The following is an 18,816-nucleotide window of genomic DNA, read 5'->3' as shown; positions in this document are numbered from 1 at the left end:
AAGCACTTTGTGTACGAGTTGTGCTCTTTTGATAAACTTGCCTTGCCTTGCCTTGCCTAGAACTGACTAGATGCTGAAAGATAGCTAGGTGTATCATTGCCTACAATGGATGGATGCAATTAGTGAGCACTATTTGTTTCCTGATATGGCCATGCTGAGAAGCAGCTCATGTATATTTTGTCAAATACCATTCTTGAACAGTTAAATCAAACTGGTCTACTATTACAACTGGCACAGCGGTTGCCAGAAATTAACTGGAAATAAGTACTCGGGCCAAATCATTCTGAAAACTCAGGCAAATAAAAGTTCTAAGCAGTGTTGGGAAAAATACTTGGAAAAAAGGTAATTTGTTACAGTTTCTAGCTAATAGTGTGTGTAGAGGTTGGAGATATGCACTGTTGGAACTGAACACTTTTGTTGAGGGGTTATGATCAGAATAATTCATTTAAAAAGCCGACTCTATAAACCTTTCTCTGGACCCTACTATATGTACATTTCATGGTCAAGGAACAGTAACCGTGTTGTAACGTTTATAATAGGGCTGTCCAAGTTAACTCGATAATAACATGTTAACAATAAGTCCCTTTATCGATGCTAATTTTTTTGGCGCACAATTAAAGCAAATGCGTCCTGGCTCCTTTTAGACCCTCGGGCCGTTCCGTAGTGTGGGGAAACATAATGGCGTTCAGTTACTGTTGAGCCACAAACTCGAGAAAATCGAACAGAACCCTTAACAGTTCCAACTGGGCCTCTGAAAGCAGTCCTAACTTGTAAACGGCCCATGATGAAAACAAGTATGACACCCCTGATCTAGTTGATGATACCCCTGGCTGGCTCGAGCTTTTGACAGACCCCTACACTGACAGACTCCCTTTAGTGTGTGCACTTCATTTGATTCGGTCAACTGACAATTTCCAAAGTGTTTTGTGTCACGATGTGTTGTTATTTTAACCTTAAACCCTTCACTCTAAACCCTCAATCACTGTTGAGGGGGTGGTCTACAGCGGCAAAAATCTGATGAGTCAAGGGAAAAACTGGCCACATGAATTTCCTTTGGTGCATTGCAGGAGAATTGCTTTATATCATATTTTTCATTGGTGTAAATAAATTATTACGTACTCTCCTGAAAGCCTCTTTAAATAGCCAGTGTTGGGTATGGTAGAGATGGGTCTGTCCATTGTCAAACAAATTCCTTTGTACAAGCTGGCCTTTTGGCCAATTATGCAAGATATTGTGCCATATTTCCAGTTACTAGAAAAGTGACAGGTTAACCTTTTCAATTATTTTGTGGCCTCGAGGTAAAACGATGCACACTGTTAATTACATGTGGCATGAATACAATTGAAATACCGTTGCTCTCAAACGGGACCAACACTTTCTGCATGATATCCAGCACAAAAATGAACATAATAGCCATGGAGTATGCTTGAAAACTTCAACTCGTCGGTCAGCGATCTCACAGTGTTGTACATCACAATAGAAACAATCAGCCATAACAATCACACACACCGATCTCAGTGAGTGGCCAGCTAGACTCACACAGTTTGCCCAATCCCCCCACAGGCACCAGTCCAGTCCATGAGGTCATCGCCTGCCGAGACCCAGGATTATAACTCCAAAAGAACCCTTGGAAGCATGTGGTTATATGTTCTGACAGCCCAACAGCCCGATTAAGCCCCCTGTTTGCTAATGCTAAGCTAATATTAGCTTTGTTGTCGGACCATAGTTGCATTTTTCTGGTAGTAAAAACGACAGCTATGTTAAAGTTCCCAAGCACCCCTCTGTGTTTCACACAGAAAATAGTTGAGTCAGTGTGGGGAATTTGTCAACATGTATTAAATTAAATGCACTAAACTAACACCGCCTCACTTCTAATGCGAGATTAGGAGGGTCATACGCATAGGATTTAGATTTAACTCGTTTGGAGGATCAAGGTAACAAGCCTGAAAGGTGTTGCTGCTTGCTTTTGGGATGAATACTCAAATAACAGAATTACCTTATTGCAGTTTTTAAGAATATAAATAGTAGTCCGAATCCTGATTACAAATGCCGACGTAACCTTTAGTCTCTGCAAGCTGAACTGGTGACTGATGACAAAGTTTGCCCGAAATAATGGATTCCTTACGAGCCTCCATTTTATCTTTCTCTCAGCTTGTCAAAATTACTCATGAAGTAACTCTAACAATGTTCATCAAAGATTCACATTTACATCTGGGATGTAAATCTGCATAATTCATAGGTTAATAGAAAATGTATGTCCACACAAACACGGATATTTGGAGGAATGTACATGTACTTAACAGCTCAATTGTTGTTTCATCTGACATCACATGAAACAACAATTTCATTTCCTCCAGATAAGACCTTCTGGAGGAAAGTTCTGTGGTCAGATGAAACAAAAATTGAGCTGTTTGGCCACAATACCCAGGAATGTATTTGGAGGAGAAAAGGTGAGGCCTTTAATCCCAGGAACACCATGCCTACCGTAGTATTATGCTCTGAGCCTGTTTTCCTGTCAATGGAACTGGTGCTTTACAGAGAGTAAATGGGACAATGAAAAAGGAGGATTACCTCCAAATTCTTCAGGACAACCTAAAATCATCAGCCCGGGAGGTTGGGCTGATGTAAAATGCAATCGTTTGTTTCACACTGTGATTTTATATTGTTTGAAGCTGATTCCACGAAAGCAGCAAACAGTTGAATTAAAATACTTTTTTAATTTAACCACACACATTAGGTATGTTTGCACAAAGTATCGGTTTTGCCAATACCAGCCTGAATTTTACCTGGTATCGGATCAGATGTAGAGTGGCCGTGACAGCAACTTGAGGGTTCCATGTTCAGTTCGGGGTTCCATTCTAGCTTCCGTCATCTTAGACTATGTCTACATTAAGCCGGATAACTCCTTAAACAAATAATTATTAAGCCTACGCCCTGTGTCGGCTACACTAAACCATCGTTTAAGATTCCCCTCTTTGGATAATTTTTTACACGGTAAGTGCGCCGTGTATTTCTTGAATCTCCGACTCTTAGCTTTGTATGGACTCATTGATCGTTTACAAACTGAGTTTGGAAAAGAAGTGAAGTCAGAAAGACCGCGCCCCACACAGGAAGTGACGCCAGAAAGAAAGTGCCAATAACGCATCATAACAACTGGTTTCGTAGCTCGGAGGTAACCACTGGAAAGATGGAGGCGAATCATCCAGACATGCCTGTGTTTCTCATTCTTCTACATATACAGACGCTTGTGGAAATCACACATGAATACCTTAAAGGCCTACTGAAATGCGATTTTCTTATTTAAACGGGGATAGCAGGTCCATTCTATGTGTCATACTTGATCATTTCGCGATATTGCCATATTTTTGCTGAAAGGATTTAGTAGAGAACATCGACGATAAAGTTCGCAACTTTTGATCGCTGATAAAAAAAGCCTTGCCTGTACCGAAAGTAGCAGACAAGTAGCGTGACGTCACAGGTTGTGGAGCTCCTCACATCTGCACATTGTTTACAATCATGGCCACCAGCAGCGAGAGCGATTTGGACCAAGAAAGCGACGATTTCCCCATTAATTTGAGCGAGGATGAAAGATTTGTGGATGAGGAAAGTGAGAGTGAAGGACTAGAGGGCAATGGGAGCGATTCATATAGGGAAGATGCTGTGAGAGGCGGGTGGGACCTGATATTCAGCTGGGAATGACTACAACAGTAAATAAACACATGACATATATATACTCTATTAGCCACAACACAACCAGGCTTATATTTAATATGCCACAAATGAATCCCGCATTACAAACACCTCCCCCCTCCCGTCCATATAACCCGCCAATACAACTCAAACACCTGCACAACACACTCAATCCCACAGCCCAAAGTACCGTTCACCTCCCCAAAGTTCATACAGCACATATATCCCCAAAGTTACGTACGTGACATGCACATAGCAGCACGCACGTACGGGAAAGCCATCAAATGTTTGGAAGCCGCAGCTGCATGCGTACTCACGGTACCGTGTCTGCGTATCCAACTCAAAGTCCTCCTGGTAAGAGTCTCTGTTGTCCCAGTTCTCCACAGGCCAATGGTAAAGCTTGACTGTCATCTTTCGGGAATGTAAACAATGAAACACCAGCTGTGTTTGCGTTGCTGCATCCACCGGCCGCAATACACCGCTTCCCACCTACAGCTTTCTTCTTTGCTGTCTCCATTGTTCATTGAACAAATTGCAAAAGATTCACCAACACAGATGTCCAGAATACTGTGGAATTTTGCGATGAAAACAGACGACATAATAGCTGGCCACCATGCTGTCCCAAAATGTCCTCTACAATCCGTGAACGTCACGCGCAGACGTCATCATACCGAGATGTTTTCAGCAGGATATTTCGCCCAAAATTTAAAATTGCACTTTAGTAAGCTATCCCGGCCGTATTGGCATGTGTTGCAATGTTAAGATTTCATCATTGATGTATAAACTATCAGACTGCGTGGTCGGTAGTAGTGGGTTTCAGTAGGCCTTTAAGAGAAGGAAACGCGCGATTGCAGCTATTTGGGATACAACGCTTCTCAGACGGCAACATAGCAATGTTGAGCGACGGTTTAGGATAAGGCTTGGAAGAACGGCAGCCTGGTGGGGTATGTTTGTCAACGAGTGTGTTGTGCTAGAGCAATGGCAAGAGAACATTCCAATGTCCAGTTCAGCTGTGATTTTATTTACCGAAAAACTCTGTCCATTTGTCGGAGGACAGACAACGAGAATGCGGGCTCCCGTGGACGTGATGAAAAAGGTAGCGTGTGCTTTGTATTACCTGGAAGACTACGGAAAGTAGCGAATGCATTTGGACTGGCAAAGCAGACTGTATCAGTCATTGTCCGCCATGTATGTCGAGCGATTACTCAACGTCTTGGTCCAGAGTATATAAAGTTTGCTAACAAGTTGTGTACTTTCACATGTCCATTAAAGACGTGATTCATGTATGATGGCTCAGGTGTGATTCACTACAATAGGGCCCCACAGCACACTGGATTCCAGTTATCTGAAATACCACAACACTGGATATTGGTCAGATAAGTCAAATTTAATTCAAGAATTTGCACACAAAGCAACTATTACGTGCCGATTTTCCGCACAGACGGAGGGGTTTAGGGGGTCTTAAACGACCATTGTGTGTTTGTGTGGACAAGGATAAGGTTAGGTGGGATTTACCCTGGTTAACCTTAGCTGGCTTAGTGAAGAAGGGGCCTTGGTCACTGCTGTTGCGGCTTTGGGCAAGACGCCTTGCTCCCAGTGCCACTCACGTTGGTTTAAATGTAGTTTAAAGATGTAGATAATGGGTTTCACAATGTAAAGCGCTTTGTGTCCCGAGAGAAAAAGCGCTATATATTATTGTAATATGCTAAATAAAGCAGATTGATTGATTGATTGAAACTTTTATTAGTAGATTGCACAGTACAGTACATATTCCGTACAATTGACCACTAAATGGTAACACCCGAATAAGTTTTTCAACTTGTTTAAGTCGGGGTCCAAGTTAATCAATTCATGGTAGATAATGACACTTTATTTCAAAAAGTATTGATACACATAGTGTTACCGGTACCAAACATTACTTTGAGTTCAATAATAAAGTTTAGTTGAGGCAACATATTTCCACAAAAATCTGTAAACTGTTGATGCACACACACACACATTGCACTTGCAGTCTGATCTCGATGATGAGGGTTCATTAGGCTCGAAAGTTTCTCTACATGCACAGTCATAAAATACCATACATTTTACATCTTGCAGCATACATCAAGTATGTGCAGTCACGTGAGTCTTCGACATAAAACTGATCAAAATACACGTGCTTGTTTTCACGCTCATTTGAAGTAGCGAGTTTCATGCATGCCTGCATAGACAAACACAATTACCAGATAATACGATTTGGCTGAGAAACCAAATAGTCATTGCTATTACGTACAAAGAGGGGAGGGGATAGAGAGACGGACTTGTGTGAGAGAATTCAACCATCATCATATCCATCCATATGAGCGCTCCGCTTCATTCTCCCAGTCCTAACACATCAGCCAGTAAAAAAAAAAAAAAAAAAAAAGGTTGAGGCAAAGGGCTCAGCTCAATGCCACCACGCGTTACTCCTGAGTGTCTGCTTGTGCCTCTCTGGATCTAATCAACTCTGACAAACCAAATATCTCTGGAGAGTTTGCACCACTTGGTTTGATTTGTCAGTTGGCTTCCAACAAGACAGCAAACTGTATGTCTTTGAGGTTGGTTTTTAAAACTGTCATGTGCTGTCGTGAATCTGTCCCTGTGCACATTGAAATATAATTGCAGTGCTGCTGATGATTGAGAACATATATCTATCTATTATGTGTTCCATTAAGTTGGTTTACATTGAAAAAACAAACAACCTACTGTAATTGAACAGTAGGGTTAGGCCAGGGGTCGGCAACCTAAAATGTTGAAAGAGCCATATTGGACCAAAAATACAAAAACAAATCTGTCTGGAGACGCAAAAAAATGAAAAGCCGTATTTAAGTGTTATAATGAAGGCAACACATGACGTAAGTGTCTATATTAGCTATAAGAGCCTACTATCAAAATGAGTATGTGTCGCAGGCTGAATAAAATCTTTGTTGACAGAAATGATGAAATGTAATATTTATTCTACACATTTTTACAACATTAGAAACCATTAGTAAATCAGAGGCTACTCAGAAGGTGAGATAACTTCTGGAAATTACTGGCTTTTCATGGCCAAAGGTATAGACGTTTGTGTTCAAGTTGAAGGAAACGGCAGGCTGTCTTCTTCTAATGCAGGGGTGTCAAACTCAAATACAGAGTGGGCCAACATTTAAAACTGAACAAAGCCCCGGGCCAAGGTTGAACAAATTAACCTTTTAATAGGGACCCAAACAAGTTCTGCATTGAATATTGAACAAGCAAGTCTTATATAACTTTATAGTGACATGCAAAATCCAGTTTCAAATAATAATAATTAAAAAATATCAATGGCATATCAAATACAATTTAAATACAATTTGAATGCCTCTTTTCTATTTGCAGCCTTCTGAGGTAAATATCAACATTAACTTTTTCCACAGGCTAATAAATTTGAAAATAAAGTAACAACGAATAAACCAACCATTCAGGACTTTAAACTGCTCAGTTTGCAACACACTGATCTAATCTGATGTGCCCAAGCCAGATACCTGCCATCTTTTCTTGGATGCTAGTTCATTAATGTCGGGGCTCAGGCTTTGAGCTGAGGCAACCTTCATTATCGAACGAAGGTGTTCATCAGTCATTATATCTCGTAGTGTGCCCCAACCACAGTCTTGGAGGCATGCCTTAAAGGCACTGCATTTAAGGTCCTCTACGAGCTGTCGTCACGTCCGCTTTTCATCCATTCTAACAACGTACCAGCCCAGTCACAAGATATGTGCGGCTTCTGTATAAACACACGGGAATGCAAGCATACTTGATCAACAGCGATACAGGTTACACTGAGGGTGCCCGTATAAATAACTTTAACACTGTTAGAAATATACGCCACACTGTGAATCCACACCAAACAAGAATGACAAACACATTTTGGGAGAACATCCGCACCGTAACACAAAATAAACACAACAGAACAAATACCCAGAACCCTTTGCAGCACTAACTCTTCCGGGACGCAACAATATACACCCCCGCTACCACCACCACCTTGTAGCGTCCCGGAAGAGTTAGAGCTGCAAAGGGTTCTGGGTATTTGTTCTATTGTGTTTATGTTGTGTTACGGTGCGGATGTTCTCCTGAAATGTGTTTGTCATTCTTGTTTGGTGTGGATTCACAGTGTGGCGTATATTTCTAACAAAACCTAAAGTTGTTTATACGGGCACCCTCAGTGTAACTTGTATCGCTGTTGATCAAGTATGCTTTGCATTCACTTCTGTGAGTGCAGAAGCCGCACATATTATGTGACTGGGCCAGCACACGTTGGACTGATTGAAAAGCGGATGTGACGATTTTCGGGAGGGGCACTGAAATCTGGGACTGTCCCGGGAGGGTTGGCAAGTATGAGAATTAGCGGTGAATGCGGTGTTACCGCGGCACCGCCGCTGAATATAACTGGCGGGCCAGCTCTAGTGTTAATTTGATATCGCCTCAAGGGCCAAGTGAAATTACACAGCGGACCATTTTTGGCCCGCGGGCCAGAATTTGATACCCATGTTCTAATGGATTTATTACAGTCTTTGGCAAGCTAGGTAATGTTTGCTGTGGTCTGGAACAACATGGCTCACAAACAAGTACCAGCAATGCAGCCGATATTACATACAGAAAATGTGTCATGAGACATGCAAAACTAAATTTTATACAAAGAGGATAAAGTAAAATATTAAATAAGCTCAAATATACCTAGAAATGAGGCATAATGATGCAATATGTACATACAGCTAGCCTAAACAGCATGTTAGCATTGATTAGCTTGCAGTAATGCACTGACCAAATATGCCTGATTAGCACTCCAACAAGTCAATAACATCAACAAAGCGCACCTTTGTGCATTCACGCACAGCACAAAAGGTTTGGTGGACAAAATGAGACAAAGAAGGAGTGGAAGATTTTACATGTAAACAAACTGTTGCGTCACAGTCCACGAGTTCAAGCACCACCGAAATTAGTAGGACAAAACGATGTTCACCAAATACTCATATTAAACATATTAAACAGTGGGCTTTCTAACAATTGGGAAGGTTTGTGTCATGTTTGTCCTCAAACAAAAACCATACTAAACAAAGAAAAATAGTTTTTCCCCCATCTTTTTCCTTTTTCAATCCTTTTTTTTTAAATGCTCCAGGGAGCCACTAGGGCGGCGCTAAAGAGCCGCATGCTGACCCCCAGGTTAGGCATTGTGCATTGGGCATTAATAAGTACCCGGTCTTACATTCCGATTCTCCCGGAATCGTTCACATTTTTGAATGTCAATTCCTATTCTCAATGCTCAGTCTTCCGACCGAAATAATTATCTGCCACAGAGTTGGCTCACAGCTAACTGTATCTTCATACAGCGTGTGAGGCCACTCCTCTAAGTCAATAATCCTCATTTGTGGCAAGTAAACTGCAGTTCTTAATTGTAATCATCATTCCAAGACCGGATGACGATGCTAAATATGTTACACAGAGAGTAAGAGCATGCAGTGGCAGGCAAGCTAATGGCTAAACTAACTTGAAACAAGAAATAAGTGCTTTGTAGAGTTTAACAAGTGTAGATGGAACCACATTACAGCAGAAAGTAAGCAGCGATGAACAGGAAATTAACAAGTAGATTAATACGAGTTAGCGAGAGGATAGTATAACAATGAAAACAAGACTTGTAAAAACAAAGCTCTGTTGCTGTCAAGCACACAGGTAAAAAGAAAACTGCTCAATCAATAAATTGATTGTGTGGATAACAAGGGTATTATCAACATTTTTTTTTGTTAGACTTAGACAAACTTTAATAATCCGCAAGGGAAATTGTTCCACACAGTAGCTCAGTTACAAAGGATGGAAAAGGTAAGGATGGAAAGGATAATGCAGGTATAAAGTAGACTAAAAATGTACCATTGTAGCAATATAAAATATAACATATATGTAATATCTACATATTTTATATACAATATTTAATATATACTGATATATTATATTTTTTTATAATATATACAATATATAATATATCCCAATTGTCATGTACAATATTACAGTGTATGTAACAGCTGCAGCAAAAAAATGGGCTTGTTTTGGTTCATGTTTACAAGCTCAGGAAATAATTTCGTAGACACAAGAGGACTTTGAGGGTAAATATGAAAGGATTCAAAAGAGTAATAGATAGTAGTTTTTTGTTGTTGTTTGTTTCGTTGTGTACTTTTTACTTTATTTTGATCAAACAATGGTATATGCCAGGGGTCGGGAACCTTTTTGGCTGAGAGAGCCATGAAAGACAAATATTTAAAAAAATATTTCCGTGAGAGCCGTATAATATTTTCTAACAATGAATACAACTACAAACGTAAATGCGTGCATTTTTAAGTAAGACCAACATTTTTAGAGTATAATAAGTCTCTTATCTTACCATTAATGCGACTTCTGGTGCTGCATGGTTTTGCTGATGACTTTGTAGTCTGGTTGATACGTGGTTATTTTCAACACTGTGATTACCAGCGGAATCATTCATTACTTATCGTGTTTAGCAATGTCAGCTAAGATTTATCTGAGAGCCAGATGCAGTCATCAAAAGAGCCACATCTAGCTCCAGAGCCGTAGGTTCCTTAATTACCCCTGGTATATGCAATAAAATGAAATAAAGAACTAGTTTAAATATTGTGTTGACATTGTGAGACTGCCAATAGCACCGCCATAAACACATTTGAATTATCATGGTTAATAAATGTGATCAGTATCGACTGATTTCACTCGTGGAGGATCGGCATCTTAAAACCCTGATTGAAAATAGTCCAGTTAGAATAGTACATTGTTGACACTGCCTCTTACAAGAATGAAAATCGAGAATCTTTGGGAACCGGGATGGTCCAAATTCAAAGGATGCCCAAGACTACTGAATATGTAATTGTAATAAGCATATGTGTCACGGCCAAAGCGCATTCCAATGCGCACTAATCTGTGCGCTCTGCTGATTGCACCTCCACCACTCCGGCAGAGGCTGCGCCGGTGCACAACTGCAATCAATCACCGGCAATCAGCACACCTGTAGCTGATTATCAAGCCTGCCTTTATAAGCCTGCTATCCCGCGCCAGAACGTAGCGATCTGTTCCTGTACAGTAAGCCGAAATTCTCCACGCAAGATGCATACTCTCTCTCTGTGTTTCTCCCTCTTCGTGTTTGATTGGTCCCGTGTCCCCCTTGTCGTTTCTTGCAGCAACCCTTCGTTCCCGCGTGACGAGCTGTGTGTCTCTTCTTCCCCTGTGTTCCCCTCTGGTTCTCTGGCTGCCTCTTGGATCTTGACCTGCCACCTGGACACGGACCTTTTGACGCCTCTCTATCGCCCCCAATTTCCTGCCTGTCTCTCGGATCTGTGATCCTGCCCTGCCACTTTTGGACTTACCTCGCGCTCAACACTCCGGTGACACTCAACAGCTAATTCACACACATAGTCGTGCACCATACACACTCTTGGATTCAGTCACACTCAATTTCCCTTGTTTATATATATCATTATTTTGCTATTTATATATTGTATTAGTGTTGTAACAATACCAATATTTTGGTACCGGTACTAAAATTATTTCGATACTTTTCGGTACTTTTCGGTACTTTTCTAAATAAAGGGGACCACGAAAAAATTGCATTATAGGCTTTATTTTAACAAAAAATCTTAGGGTACATTAAACATATGTTTCTTATTGCAGTTAAGTCCTTCAATAAAATAGTGAACATACTAGACAACTTGTCTTTTATTAGTAAGTAAACAAACAAAGGCTCCTAATTAGTCTGCTGACATATGCAGTAACATATTGTATCATTTATCATTATATTATTTTGTTAACATTATTATGGACAAGTGGTAGAAAATTCATTATTAGTCTGTTGTTCATTTACTGGTAATATCTGCTTACTTTCTCTTTTAACATGTTCTGTCTACACTTCTGTTAAAATGTAATAATCACTTCTGTTGTTTGATACTTTACATTAGTTTTGGATGATACCACAAATTTAGGTATCAATCCGATACCAAGTAGATACAGGATCATACATTGGTCATACTCAAAGTCCTCATGTGTCCAGGGACATATTTCCTGAGTTTATAAACATAATATAAATTTTTTAAAAAACGAAAGAAGATGTTGTGATGCCAAAAAAATATTTACGTAATCATAGTAGTATCGACTAGATACGTGCCTGTACTTGGTATCATTACAGTGGATGTCAGGTGTAGATCCACCAATGGCGTTTGTTTACATTTTAATGCCGGCGAGCTACGGTGCGTAGTGAAGCATGTTTAGCTATTCCTCGTCCTGCAGGGATGATACTTGTAAGAAACATACTTTATTTGTCGCCATGGAGGCGAGGATTAGTGATTTAGAAGTAGCTAAAACACTGCCGACGGCGGATGGACGTGTCTTAAAGCACCTCTTCCTGAGGGTGTTTCAGTGTTATAACTTCACCTTTATCTTTAGTTTTTAAGCCAAAATGCGTCCGTTCTCCCTTTTCTGTCTACACACTGTGTCTGTTTGCAAGTACTCTGTGATTGTGTGCTGCCGAACATGCTCCTCTGCTTGTAAACCAGACGATGTCAGGACGTGACTTCGACGCTGGGGCGTTTTAGAAGTGGTATAGTACCGAAAATTATTCATTAGTATTGCGGTACTATACTAATACCGGTACACCGTACAACCCAATATTATATATATATACATATATTAATAAACATAGAGCTAAATACTACGCCCCCTGTTGTCTGTGCCGTCTCCTTCCCCCTGTACACAACAATATGTTGTTCTTTAACAACCAACTACCGGGGCGGTATAGCTCGGTTGGTAGAGTGGCCGTGCCAGTAACTTGAGGGTTCCAGGTTCGATCTCCGCTTCCGCCATCCTCGTCCCTGCCGTTGTGTCCTTGGGCAAGACACTTTACCCACCTGCTCCAAGTGCCACCCACACTGGTTTAAAAATGTAACTTAGATATTGGGTTTCACTATGTAAAGCGCTTTGAGGCACTAGAGAAAAAGCACTATATAAATATAATTCACTTCAACTAGCTTTGGCTTGAGTTTAAATTGAAGAATTGTTTGAAAATCGCACCAATTGACTCGTGCTAAAAATTAATTTGAATTCTCCCTCATTGATATTATCATCTCTGTGTATTTACGTTTACTAATGTATCCACTTGATGAATAATATATCACAGTTAAAAAGATGATAAAAAAAAGTAATATAAGATTACATTCGACTGTTAGGAATGTGGGATTTGACTATTTTACAAAAAGGGTTTGCTCGGGTTTTATCGCCATCACTATCACCATGGCTGTCTCTAGATAATGTGTTCAGTGATGCTGACTGTGCGCGTTCACTGGTGCGTTCACGTACTCTTGCATGACAGCTTAAGTGGCTCCGTCTAACGGCACTGATGTTGCCTGCCATTTGCCTTAAGGGCTTTTCCTCATGCTTTCATTTCCTTGCTGACTTTAAAAATGTTTTTCTGTTTCCCCACCCCGGTGGAAATACGACAAACAAAGCATGACTTTAGAGAGAACAAGGCCACTGATCGCTCAGTGTCTGTATCGCAAGTCTTCCACTATGTTGCATACCCACGTCCATGTCACTGTAGCTCTGATTATGGATGAATTGCAATTTCACAGACAATAAAGACAATTATTCCAGCCATGTAAATACGACAAAATCTGCTACTGAACATCATGAGGCTCTCCTTTATTATGTACAGTATGTATGCCCTTGTAAGAATAACTACTGTACTAGTACATACTGGCCTGTTTCAAGGTATTTGGGGGCCCGAGGTAAAGGGGGGGACCTGGCCCCCGGAAAAAAACTAAACATTTTCAACCCACTGAAGCACATCACACACTAATGTTGTCCCTGATACCAATAGTTTGGTACCAGTACCGGTACCAAAATGTATTTCGATACGTTTGGTACTTCTTGTTATTTTTCTAAATAAAGAGGACCACAAAAAAATTGCATTATTGGCTTTGTTTTAACAAAGCATCTTACGGGACATTAAACATATGTTTCTTATTGCAATTTTGTACTTAAATAAAATAGTGAACATACGAGACAACTTGTCTTTTAGTAGTAAGCAAGCAAATAAAGGCTCCCAATTTAGCTGCTGACATATGCAGTAACATATTGTGTCATTTATCATTCTATTATGAGGGACAAGCTGTAAAAAAGTATTTTTAATCCACTTGTTTATTTACTGTTAATATCTGCTTACTTTCTCTTCTAACATGCATACTTGCCAACAGGGGCGCCGAAAAGGGGGGGGTAAAGGAGACGGATTCTAGGGGCCCATGATGGAGGGTGGCCCAGAGAGGCCCCTAATGATGATGAAATTATAATACAGAAAAAATAATGACACTGTGTTGGGGGCCCTGTAAAGATTCTTTTCATGGGGCCCAAAATCCCTAGCGGCGCCCCTGCTTGCCAACCCTCCCGATTTGTCCGGGAGACTCCCGAAATTCAGCGCCTTTCCCGAAAATCTCCCGGGACAAATATTCTCCCGAAAATCTCTCGATTTTTAGCCGGAGCTGGAGGCCACGCCCCCTCCAGCTCCATGCGGACCTGAGTGAGGACAGCCTTTTTTCACGACGGGAGGACAACAGGGTGACAAGAACTAAATCATCCAGACTAGAGATAAATTGTATTATTATGTTTATCTTACCTAAAAATAAATATATCTATTAATTAAAAAAAAAATAATTAAAAAAATGCATTTTTACTATATTTTGCTAAAAACATCAAAATTAATTGTATTTTTATTTGTATTTTTTCTGACTCCTTATTACATCCAGCCATAGAATTATACATTAAAATAAACATATTTGAAATAATTAATTTTAAATGATCATAATAATTCATTTAAAATGACCATATTTAATTATTAAAATAATTGCTTGTTTATCAACAGCTTTAGCATTTTATTCATTACATTTTGAAGCTCTCAGAAGCCAAGTTATGTTATATTCCTTAAGATTTATTTATGCAAGTTTGAAGTATCAATTATCTAAACACAGTTTTGTTTGCATATTTTCAGGATGTAGAATGGTGAATTCTAGCTGTCAATATACTCCTCCCCTCTTAACCACGCCCCCGCCCCACCCCCGACCACGCCCCCCACCCCACCTCCCGAAATCGGAGGTCTCAAGGTTGGCAAGTATACTAACATGTTCCATCTAAACTTATTTTAAAATGTAATAGTCACTTATTCTTCTGTTGTTTGATACTTTACATTAGTTTTGGATGATACCACAAATTTGGGTGTCAATCCGATACCAAGTAGTTACAGGATCATACCAATGATTGTCACACACACACTAGGTGTGGGGAAATTTGTCCTCTGCATTTGACCCATCCCCTTGTTCACCCCCTGGGAGGTGAGGGGAGCAGTGGGCAGCAGCGGTGGCCACGCCCGGGAACATTTTTTGGTGATTTAACCCCCAATTCCAACCCTTGATGCTGAGTGCCAAGCAGGATCATATTCAAAGTCCTCATGTGTCCAGGGACATATTTCCTGAGTTTATAAACATAATATACATTTTTTGTAAAACTAAATAAGATTTTGTGATGCTAAAAAATATTAATATAATCATAGTAGTATCGACTAGATACGCTCCTGTACTTGGTAGAATTACAGTGGATGTCAGGTGTATATCCACTCATGGCATTTGGGTGGGGGGGACCGGTACTTTTCAGAGGCAGTATAGTACCGAATTTGATTAATTAGTATTGCGGTACAATACTAATACCGGTACACCGTACAACCCTAGTATTTAAAAAGGGCACTATTAACAGTCAGATAAGATAATTACACCGTAAATCTTCCTCATTACTGGTGTCAGAGACATCAATTTGAGGAGTGGGAGGGCAAAGCACCTTGGAGAATGAACAGGTATGTTAAGCCAGTTTTGATCTATCCATATATGTTCACCTGCTTTCAAATAAACCCTATCGTATTCTTACATTATATATACACTGACTATGGAGCTAACAAAGCACATTGAAAGCATCTCATTTGGTGTGCATGATGAATATTACATGAACATTAAGGTAGGTTGCAGTTCATGCAGCAGTTCCAGTGTCATAATGGCAAGTGGCCATAAGGGCCCCGAAATAACCAAGTCTTACTGGGGTCTTTTTTTTTCTTCTCTTTCTCGTCGTTTTTTCTTCTTTTGCTTCTGGCTTCCTGAGGGGGTCATTGTGCTTAATATTTGAATCGCAGTCAGCCAAAGTCCAGAGATGATAACTTCATTAGGCCCCTGGAAGTGGATTCCGACATGTCTTTGAGATTATTCTGACATTATAATTGTATTTTCCAGTCATAAAACCACAAAGTTGTTGTTGCTATAATATTTGAATCCATAACAAGTCGTTGTCAGGGGGCCCCCTTTCAACTGGGGGCCCGAGGCACTTGCCTAGTTTGACTGCCTGTTGCGACGGTTCTGAGTACATAGGGCTGCGGCCGAAAAAAAACCACTCTGATTTTGTTCTGTGAAACAAATAGGATTTCGTTTTTTGAAAAAAAACCTACAAAATATAACAGAAGAGTAAATGGTCAATGGGTTATACTTTGTGGGGGGGGCGTGGCCTGCGGGCCTGCGGAGAAGCGGGGCGTGTCAGGACTGGCCTCGAGATTAGCGGCAGGTGCGTAGATGACACAGCTGTGAGTGTTTGTCTGATCACCTGTCGCTCTGTTAAAGGCAGCAGTCGGGAAGGAGAGAGGGAGGTCGTTGATGGTGGTTGGAGAGCAAGACGCACTGATAATGGAGAAAAAACATATGTTGAAAAATAAATCGCTGTTCAGAACCATGAACAAAGCTGTCCTGTCCATCCTTGGTGGTCTGAAGGACCCGGAGGAGCGGGGCCTCCACAATTTGGCGCCCAACGTGGGGCGCCAAATGTGACACTCTCACTGTCAGGGTTCCATGGACCATCCATGGACCACCCAGGACTGACATGACTGGAGCAGTTTTGACTTTGTTTTATTATTTCAATAAAACGTTAGTGGAGGTCGGGTCGCTTTTCAGCTCCTTCCTCTTCCCACTGCTCGCTCTTCCGGTTGAGGGGAGATTACACAATTGTGCCCAGCCGGGCGATCCACGCACCTAAGGTTCATTACGCCTCCTCGCCGCCATCTTTAAGTCGGCCCCGGCGTGCCCTGCCTCGCTGTTGGTCTGCCGGCCACGCCTCCCCACATACTTGTATAGCGCTTTTCTACCTTTTTTAAGGAACTCAAAGCGCTTTGACACTATTTCCACATTCACCCATTCACACACACATTCACACACTGATGGCGGTAGTTGTCATGCAAGGCCCTAACCACGACCCATCAGGAGCAAGGGTGAAGTGTCTTGCTCAAGGACACAACGGACGTGACTAGGATGGTAGAAAGTGGGGATTGAACCAGGAACCTGGTTCCTGGCACAGTCACTCTCCCAACTGCGCCACCCAGTCCCCAGTGACGGTTGCTGACGTCAATATGTTATTTGTGACAAAATAGGCTAATAAAAAGGTCAAACAAACTTACACATATATTTAAAGACACATCATTGTGTCTTTATTCATTATTTCAATCCACATTTCAGCATTTCCTCATTAATCAATCAATCAATCAATGTTTATTTATATAGCCCTAAATCACGAGTGTTTCAAAGGGCTGCACAAGCCACAACGACATCCTCGGTACAGATCCCACACCAGGGCAAGGAAAAACTCAACCCAATGGCACAATGAGAAACCTTGGAGAGGACCGCAGATGTGGACGTCGAGTGGATCTAGCATAATATTGTGAGAGTCCAGTCCATAGTGGATCTAACATAATAGTGAGAGTTCAGTCCATAGTGGATCTAACATAATAGTGAGAGTTCAGTCTATAGTGGGGCCAGCAGGAGACCATCCCGAGCGGAGACGGGTCAGCAGCGCATAGATGTCCCCAACCGATGCACAGGCGAGCGGTCCACCCCGGATCCCGGCTTTGTTTGTTTTGTTTTTTGTTTTTTTTTGTTTTGGTTATTTTTTGTCCTGTCCAGCTTCTCAGGCAAATCATATAGTTGATGTAGATGCCCGTATCGGCTGTTCAGATTTACTTTACAAAAGAGAAGTGTAGGATACTTCTCTTGTTGCCTTATTTGTATTTGACTTTATTAAATGTATTTATATTATCATTTGGTTCAGCCAGGCCGGAGCAGGAGGGGATAGAAAGAGAGAAAAAAAGAAGACAGAGGGGGAAAAACAACAACAGCAAACACAACAATAACAACAACAACAACAACAACAACAATAGAGCAACATCAGCAAATACGACATGTACAAATAAAAAATAGCGAAAAATAAAAAATAATACAGAAATGACAATGAGCATTATTACACTACAAATGGAGCAATACAAATACCAATAGAAATAGCGCTATTGATAATGAATAATACCAATAATTTACCTTTATTATCAACAATACATTTGTTCAAATGCAACAATACATATACGTAATGATAACTTGAGATACGAAAGAATGCAGAAAAATGGAGGGGGAGAAAGAGAAGCAACCTACATTAACCTTGTAGATTGTTATAGTAACAATAGGTTAAGCTTTGTCAGTGTGCCATGTGTTATACCCAGTTTACCCTAGGGCAACAACGTTAATATATGTTTGATGAAAGGTGATTATGTGCATGAGTGTATGTATGTATGCATATGTACTTGTATATGTACAGAATGTGTATATGTGTTTGTACAGTGAATGTATATGTACAGTACGTGTATATGTACGGGTCCCGACTTTGGACAGCCAGCACTTCATCCGTGGCCACCGAACATCGGCAATCCCCCCCCCCCCCTCATTCACGAGGGAGAGGGGGGCAGAGCAGAAAAGAAAAGAAACGGCAGATCAACTGGTTACATTACGCCTCTTTGCTACCGTATTTTTCGGACTATAAGTCGCATTTTTTTTCATAGTTTGGCCGGGCTCCAGTGCGACTTATATATGTTTTTTTCCTTTTTATTATGCATTTTCGGCAGGTGGGACTTATACTCGGGTGCGACTTATACTCCAAAAAATACGGAATATGTGTTTTCGTACGCCGTAATTTTGTAGGATTCTG

Source organism: Nerophis lumbriciformis, linkage group LG27 (genome assembly GCF_033978685.3).
Source record: "Nerophis lumbriciformis linkage group LG27, RoL_Nlum_v2.1, whole genome shotgun sequence".
NCBI lineage: Eukaryota > Metazoa > Chordata > Actinopteri > Syngnathiformes > Syngnathidae > Nerophis > Nerophis lumbriciformis.
This window is presented reverse-complemented; position numbering follows the sequence as displayed.